The sequence below is a fragment of the Falco punctatus genome, assembly GCF_963210335.1.
Source record: "Falco punctatus genome assembly, chromosome: 1".
Taxonomy (NCBI): domain Eukaryota; kingdom Metazoa; phylum Chordata; class Aves; order Falconiformes; family Falconidae; genus Falco; species Falco punctatus.
Genome location: NC_137580.1, coordinates 21840390 through 21848243, shown reverse-complemented (window position 1 = coordinate 21848243; position 7854 = coordinate 21840390). Strand labels below are relative to the sequence as shown.

The window sequence follows — 7854 nt, the reverse complement described above, 5'->3', positions numbered from 1 at the left end:
CCCTAAATATAGATTAAAAATTACCCTGGTCATATTAATCTCTCATACATAATCCAGTGAGTATTGACCTTCCATTGCATCTTGTTATAGCTAATAGATTTGTGATGGTAACTATGAACTTGTTTTGAATACCTCAGTACTAAAAGTATTTCAAATAACAATAATATTTTTACAGCATCTGTTACTTGACTTTCTTGAGTATGAACAGGGAGTGACTCTTTCTACATTATATAGGATACTGTGCTTTTAGGCATTTTTCCAGGCACTTTAATTTTAACAAAATGCTGGTTTCCACCTCTAAATCTCATGTGAAACAAAGACTGATCTGAAATCCCCTGGATTACATCGGTGCCTAAAATATGGTATGTCATATTTTTGAACAGGCTAAGAAAAGATTTGAAATCAAATAGGATCAAATGTGGTTGTTCTTCATTGATAGCATGTCTCTTCATCATATTTTTATATTTCCATTAACCAAATACTAATAACCACATGATCCAGCAGTGTCAGCACGTTAGCAAATCAACAAATCCCTGTGTACATGAATATCTTGAGAGTGTACACAGAGCAACTGTTCCTCAAGATAATCGAAAGACTACATTTTTATCAGAATTGCTTAACAATAGCTGTGTTGTTTACAATTATTATGATGTATTGGCTATCTACAATAATTTTTTTTACACTAGACATTTTGGTTCTTGACCTTAGAACAGGAAAATTGTAGCCAGTCTCCTGCATCTGTTCAGCCTCCTCAATTCAAGTGGGCTTCTGCCCAGTGACACTGTGCTTTTACCAAATGTCACCTAAAATGACACCTGCAAAGCTGCTCCTGGAGGATTTGTGTCTACACTTAGGACTGCCACATCTATTTAGCAGGTAAACAGCCATTTCCAGGGATAATTTAATACCCTATTATTCTGCAAAAACAGATACAACAGCACTTTTATGGGTGAAGCTCAGAGGGGTTGTTTATTTTTTTTCCTAGATGCTTACATAAAATTTTCTAAACTTCAAGACATACATATAATGTTCAATCATGTGACAGTAATATTGGTGCAATGCTGACAGAAAAGGCTATAGGTATACATCTGAGAATGTAATTTTCAGTTTACCTTTATCTACTGGCAGATAGCAAGTAATCTTTCTTTCTTTCCCTTTCATTTTCTCCCTCCTGGTTTGGTTTCTTTTTTCTGGATATTAATTTGCTCTCTGGTGCTTGAACACTCTCTCTGTGTCCACCTATCCACTATTCTTGCTGTGAATATGTTCTTAATTGGTGTTCTAAAATGTGGGTTTATAATTATGATATAGTAAGTGGAGAGGACTGAGGAAAAACAGTACCAAAAGGGCATAATTATATTCAAAGGAAACAAAAGAAAAAATGAAACTTCAAATGTTCTCGCTTTTCATTAGGTTTTACTATTGATTTCTGCATTAGCTCATTCACAGTGATTCTGAGTTTAAAGTTAAATTATGTTGTCCATTATAAGCAGGGAGCTTTAGACCTCAGCTCAGCAAAACAAGTCTGCTTAAAAGTTGAAAGTTAAGCATGTGCTTAATTTTGCCTTTTAGGTAGAATTTTGTTGTAGAGTTTCACAAGAACAGGATTTACACGTTAGTTTCAATCCTGTCATGGCTTTGCCAGGTCCATATCAAAGTGTTTTGACAGTGTCACGTCTTACAGAAAACTAAAAAAACAGCAAACAAACCAAACACAGCAATGCTTTCCTTTTGGAGTTGATTTGGGAGTCTTTATGTAATTGTGCGTAATGACCATGGCTATATCAGATAGATGAGATAACTTGGCTCAAGTTGAAGTACAAGTGGTATATGCAATGAAATGGAAATCTTGAATACAGCAGAATAAAAATCAGTAATAGCCTACTATGAAATGAAAAAACACAGACCTCAGACTGCTGTATTGGTGTATACAGTATATATTTGCTTCCTAAAGCCCAAAGAGCAGGGTCTGATCATAACTAGTTACCTATAGAAAAAGGTGAAGTCTGATCCCACAGTGTTCTTTAATAAGGGACACAAAGCCAAAGCAAGAACTGTGGCTAATATCTGGAGCTCACAAACCTCAAATGCAAATATGCTTTTAAGACTCCAAGTACTTTTTTTCCCATCCACTTGCAGAATGATAAAGTAACTTCCTCATTGCTTAATGTCTCTGAATTTGATTATTTTTGCAAAGGTGCACTTTACTGAAGCTATTGATCTCCGTGCCAAATTAACATATTATACAGGAGTTAATACAATTTTGTCTTAATGGTTCCTGTTGCTTGTAGATCCATAAACATGATTGTGCTCTAAAGGAAGATATACAGTATTTTTCGAAGTAGTTAGATGATACTGTTTCAGCGTCACTCTGGTTCAGCAGAAACCATCACTATTTGCCAGGAGAAAAGAAACGTACCCTGTCCAAAATGCTGCTTGAATTAGTTTTGTGATGTTTGCATTTTAGTTGTAATAATGAGAGATAAGAAAAATACAACCAGTCAGATTTTCTGAATGAAATTAGAAAGAAAAATCATTCTGAAGCATATGAGTAATTTAAAAAGAAAAAAAATCTGCATTTCTGGAAGCATGGTTACTGACTTCACTCTTACCTAGAAAGGAAAGAATGTGGCACCCGGATAGACGGAGTTCCCCTTCAGATTCCTCCCCACCAAGAACAAGGCAGTACTGAAAATTTGTTGATGAGGGATTTTCTTGTAAGGTTGCCATCTAGCTTTCTGTAGAAACGAAGCCCATATGTTTTCCGATGCACATCTGAATTTTTTAATAGTTTTCTGCACAGACCACAGGGCTACTTCTAAACTATGTTTTGTTTCTGGTTTATAGAACCAGCTGTAATGTAAACAGTTACAGAGGTTTGAGGGGCAGAGATCAAGCAGGAATCAGTGCCTCCTCCATGAGGTCCTTTGACCGTAAAGCCAGTTTATTTTTCCCTAGAATAAGGCAGTAAGCCAGAATAGAAATTGTAGGGACATCATGAAATTTAACTCAGCTGGAGTTCTAGTCCTAAGCTCTCCAGTCAATACATAGGCAAATCTCAGAAGATCCTGTTGAAATTCATGTATCCATTTCTAAATTTCACAGGACATGGAAAACAGTGCAGAAAGCTGCAGTACCACTAAGGTGTTCTAAATTTGTGAAACAAAGGAAAATAAATGCAGCTAAAGGTAATACCAAAAAAGCACAGGATGTACAAATTCTGATTTGGGTTATGGGAATCTGCTCTAACATCACAAAAAAGCAGAAAGACAGAAGCAAAAGAGGAAAGTGTCTGTGGTTTACTGGCTGTTCTGCCTAAATATAAACTTAAGTTAATTTTTAATTTGATATTTGGAACAGAAATATTCTGAGCATTTCACTAAGTAAACCCTGCAGAAATCCAGGTGGTAGCTGGATTTCAATCTGGATGTGATGAAAGATATAAATTTAGATGTCCAGAGTAGGCTGGGATGTAATTTCTCCCATAAAGAAACATATTTAATGTGGGTGCTGACAGAAACACTAATACAATTGATGCTGCCAACTTACCACCCAACAAAAGCAGAAAAAACCACATGGAACAAGCCTGCTGCTTTAACTCATTTGAAAGAATCAGTCTTATTATTACCCAGATACTAAGGCTAAGAGGAAAAAAGATAACAGATGTGTTGTACTTTGATTTTATCTGTCTGGGTCTAAAGCTGATGATTAAACAATATAACCTTCCACACAGTATGCCTGAGAAAAGAATGTTTAGTAATTTTGTCTCTGGCATAGAAACATGCAGTGTAGAAAGTTTTCCTGTGTCTAGCTCCAAGTGTTAAGTTACATTCACTTTAGAAGCACAGATGAGCTCTGGCTTAAAAGTCATAAACAAGGTATAACAACAGAGTTATGCTGAGCTGGAAAGAATTATCATTTAGCACTTCTCATAAAGATTAGTCCACATTATATTCTCATCTAATAGGTTCAGTAATTTATAGATCTGCAGCGTTTCAGGTTGTTGGCTCGACCCTTCCCTTGTTCGTTCGTTCTAGTGCTTTACTTGCCCTCAGATTAAAAGTTCTGCCAAGTTTACCTAGAAATTACTTGCTATTATGTTCAATTAGAAAACTTAATCTAATTTGAAATTAGATTAAGTGACTTTTTTATCAGGGTGGGGAAACCATGTCAGGTAGATTCTTGAAGAGGTTTAAAGCTGGTCTCATTTATCTGTGAAAATAGCTTGGTTTTCCTAAGCAGCTGAAATACCTTCTAAATGGTACCAGGTGGTCTTTTTCATTCCTGTTCCTGTCAGAACCATAACTAGACTACTGGTTAGACAACTGCCACACCAGCCTGACTTTCAGGAGCTGGCTTTTGCTTACTCCAGAGCATGTATTTTGGCTTGCAATTCAACACAACAGCACTTCACTTTGAAAATATTTAGTTCTAGAGGATTTTTGCCTGATTAGCTATTTATTTATTTATTTATTTAAATCACAATCATGCTTGATTTTTATAATTAGCGTATATTTAAGTTTCAGGAAAATGTGTGTATATGGCAGCTAATTTTGCAAACCCCTAAAAATTATGGGCAAGCTTTATAAAACCTCAGACTACATGCTGTTTATTCACTGCTCACTTGGACATCCTTTCAAGTGTCATCTACACATCAGGATGCTTGTCCATTTGCTGAATTGATTGCCCAAAACGTAAAAGTTTTTCCTAGGCATTAATACAATTTTCACACAGCTATTTCTGTGCTGTGGCCTGCAGTGCATGTCCCTGTGCTGAGGCCTTGGCTGCAGGGCTTGGGGCCAGCTCGGTGCTCTGGGTGGCCGCTTCCACAGGTGTGCATGTGGGAAGGGTGGCATGGGCTGGTAGCCCGTGTTACCTTAATAACGTCCACCTCATTGATAGAAAGAAGTCCTTGACTGACCAATACAGACTATTTAAACTTAAAACCTTGTTCCTTTTAACTTTTGAACATTTTAGAGCAGCACTATCTTTGTTCATGAAGACATGGGGCAATACAATACAATTCTCTGGTGATTTTCTTTTCAGTCATAGAAATGAATCACAACCACAAAAATTAGATCAGGGCATCGATTTTAAAAGTTGAATGCAGTGACAAGTGAGAAATAATATATCAGATTCTATTGTTCACAGATTTTTTTATAAAAACAAATTTAAAACCAAAAGAGAACTAGGGCAAAGGAATAACTAGTACAAATCTGTGAACTTTAACTTCTCAGAAGGATTCAGAACCTATCTTCCTAGTTGTGTACATACTGACAGTGCTGTGTGGATATAATGGAAGGTAAATCTGATTTAAAGTGACCAAAATTGCATTGTTTAGAGAAGGTCAAATTCTGCCCCCCATCCCCCCCAACTTTATATTTCAGTTGTGGACCATGTAAACAGATATTGTTGCAAAACCTCAAATGCTTGTAGGTCCTGAAGAGTACTGAAACAACTGCACCTCCCCCAAAATCTTTAACTAATTATAAATAGCATGCAACAAATCTTATGCAAAGCCGATCTTTCCTAACATTATAAAGGTGCATTTAAAGTTTAATTGCAGGAACACAAACAGAGAAATTAGAGTGTAGGTTTATATTACATTAGGGACTGCCTGTGTAAACACTGTTGCTTGGTGGTAAATGTGAATTTCTATATATCATTTTCGAAAACCTTACTGCTTGCAAGATGAAAAGAAAGGAGGGTCTGATCCATGAATTCTTATATGAAAGCAAAATCATAAAATAAATACAAAATTTCTGTTTAATACAGAACATAAACCATCAGATTTCCAAATGTTGTAATTTCTTAATAATGGAAATTCATAGAAAAAGATCAAGAACAGTTTCCGCCTATCTATGTATACTATGTAAAACCTGGAGCCTTTTCACCTTGGAGCCAAAGAAGGGGAACATTTGACAGGATCTTTAGTAGGATGGCTTTGCAGGAGACTCTGAGGTGCAGTGGAGCCATACCTACATACATACTCCTTCACAGCAGAATCATACCTATGTAACAAAAAGCTGTCATTACCACAGATTAGCTTCTCACTCTTGTCTGCAGAAATTGTGTCCTTAATACTAAAGGAAAAGACAAACCTGGGAGAGGCAATATAAAGGAACAGATCAAGGGCAGGGAAGTAATGTAACACTCTTATGAAGAACACTGTTAGACTTTTTTGTTTCTCTTATCTAGATAGGTTGGCTCCAGATGTGGAAAACTGGTAAAAAACATTCTGTTGTTCAGGAAAATGAAAAACTGATGTTGTTAGAACTGGCAAGAATGATGGGTTTTTTACCTGGAACTATCACGTCTTTGGAATCAAACTTGAAGGAAAAAAACTTCGAGAGATGCTCCAGATGAAAGTTGTCTTTAGCACTGTATAAAGTAACAGAAAAAGAAATAGTCAGTGATTACTGGAAGCAACATTCTTCATATGGACAATCTGCTGCCTCAGTAACCACCTCAGGAAGATCATAGAATCACAGAATGACTTGAGTTGGAAGGGACCATTAAAGCCCATCTCTAGTCCAACCCACCTGCAGTCAGCAGGAACATCAGGTTACTCAGAGCCCCGTCCAACCTGGCCTTGAACATTTCCATGGATGGGGCATCAACCACCCCTCTGGGCAACCTCTGCCAGTGTTTGTTTCACCACACTCATTGTAAAACATTTCTTCCCTATCTCTAGTCTGAATTTACTCTCTTCTAGTTTAAAACTATTACCCTTTGTCCTATCACAACAGGCTCTACTAAAAAGTTTGTCCCTATCTTTCTTATACACACACCCACACCCTTTAAGTGTTGAAAGACTGTAAATAGATGGTTTTAATCCAAAAGTAAAAAAGCCAGATGTAATTTAGGTCAGCTTTTGTGTCAGAAAAGCATGTGCTTTACTTTGAATACATGGAAAGTCTTGTGTCTTCAGCAGGATGAAGGTGAAGGAGTTAGACAATGTGGCAGGTCACTAACTGTCTCTTAGTCTGGACATTCTGGACTATTCATGAAAACCCTCTGACATCAGATAAATTGTATACTTCCAGAGTAATGTAGAATAAAACTGTTCTTGCTGCTGAAGCCTACTGGTCAAGCTGAAAATAAGCAAAGTGCATGGAGTATATTAATTCATGCACTGACAGGAATATAGCCTTGCCAAACTCAGGCACTACAGTTGCAAGAAAGCTGCTACTGTATATATACTACTAACTGTCTGCAAACTGCTGGAGACAATAATATTCTGAGTATTTGGACAAGGCATGACATTTGGAAGCATATTCAAACAGATTTTTTTCCTTTGATAGTCAGAGAAATAGTCTGTGTCTACAGCTAGAATCTTTTAAAAGGATGCACACTGCTGGGATCGGGAATTAGTGTGCCCTTTTAAGTATCCCAGGCCTCCTCTGAATGTTGGTATACAGGGAAGTTTCAATTCCTCTTTTTTTCCATTCTGGTCAGTTTTCTTTGTGTAGACTCTCTAGGAAGGGTTGTGACAGAAGCTAACCTTTAAGGAAATTAATGGAGAAAAAAGATGAAAGTTTCTTCCTTCTTTGTCCTAATAAGTGCCCCAGTCAGGCAACAAGTGACCTCGAGGAACTTGGAAAGAAATTGTGTCTTAGCAAGATGATCTTCATGCGTGAAGAGTTCCCAGTCCTGTGCTGTGTTCTGTCCTTTTGCAATGGGCAGAGGTGTATGGAGTTTTGACCTATCTTTCCCCTTCTCCGGACTATTGTTCTGGAGATAGGTCAGGAAGAGTAGCTGTCTTTCTCAAGGTCTTTCTCAGTCCACAAAGGACACGAGCGATGAATTCCTAAGTCTGGGAAGCAAAACATGTAAATTTGGTGGCTTCTTTTA

The 7854-nt window shown here is 37.2% G+C and overlaps 1 protein-coding gene across 4 annotated transcripts in view; it reads right to left on the bottom strand.

Annotated features, from left to right (window-relative positions):
- LOC308058201 (bifunctional heparan sulfate N-deacetylase/N-sulfotransferase 4) overlaps positions 1 to 7854 on the bottom strand; it is a 161941-nt gene that overhangs the window by 129274 nt on the left and 24813 nt on the right. For all 4 annotated transcript variants that reach the window (XM_080373614.1, XM_080373612.1, XM_080373616.1 and 1 more), the window contains exon 2: positions 6302 to 6381. The gene's annotated coding sequence lies outside the window, so the exon portion shown is untranslated. The remainder of the gene's footprint in view (positions 1 to 6301; positions 6382 to 7854) is intronic.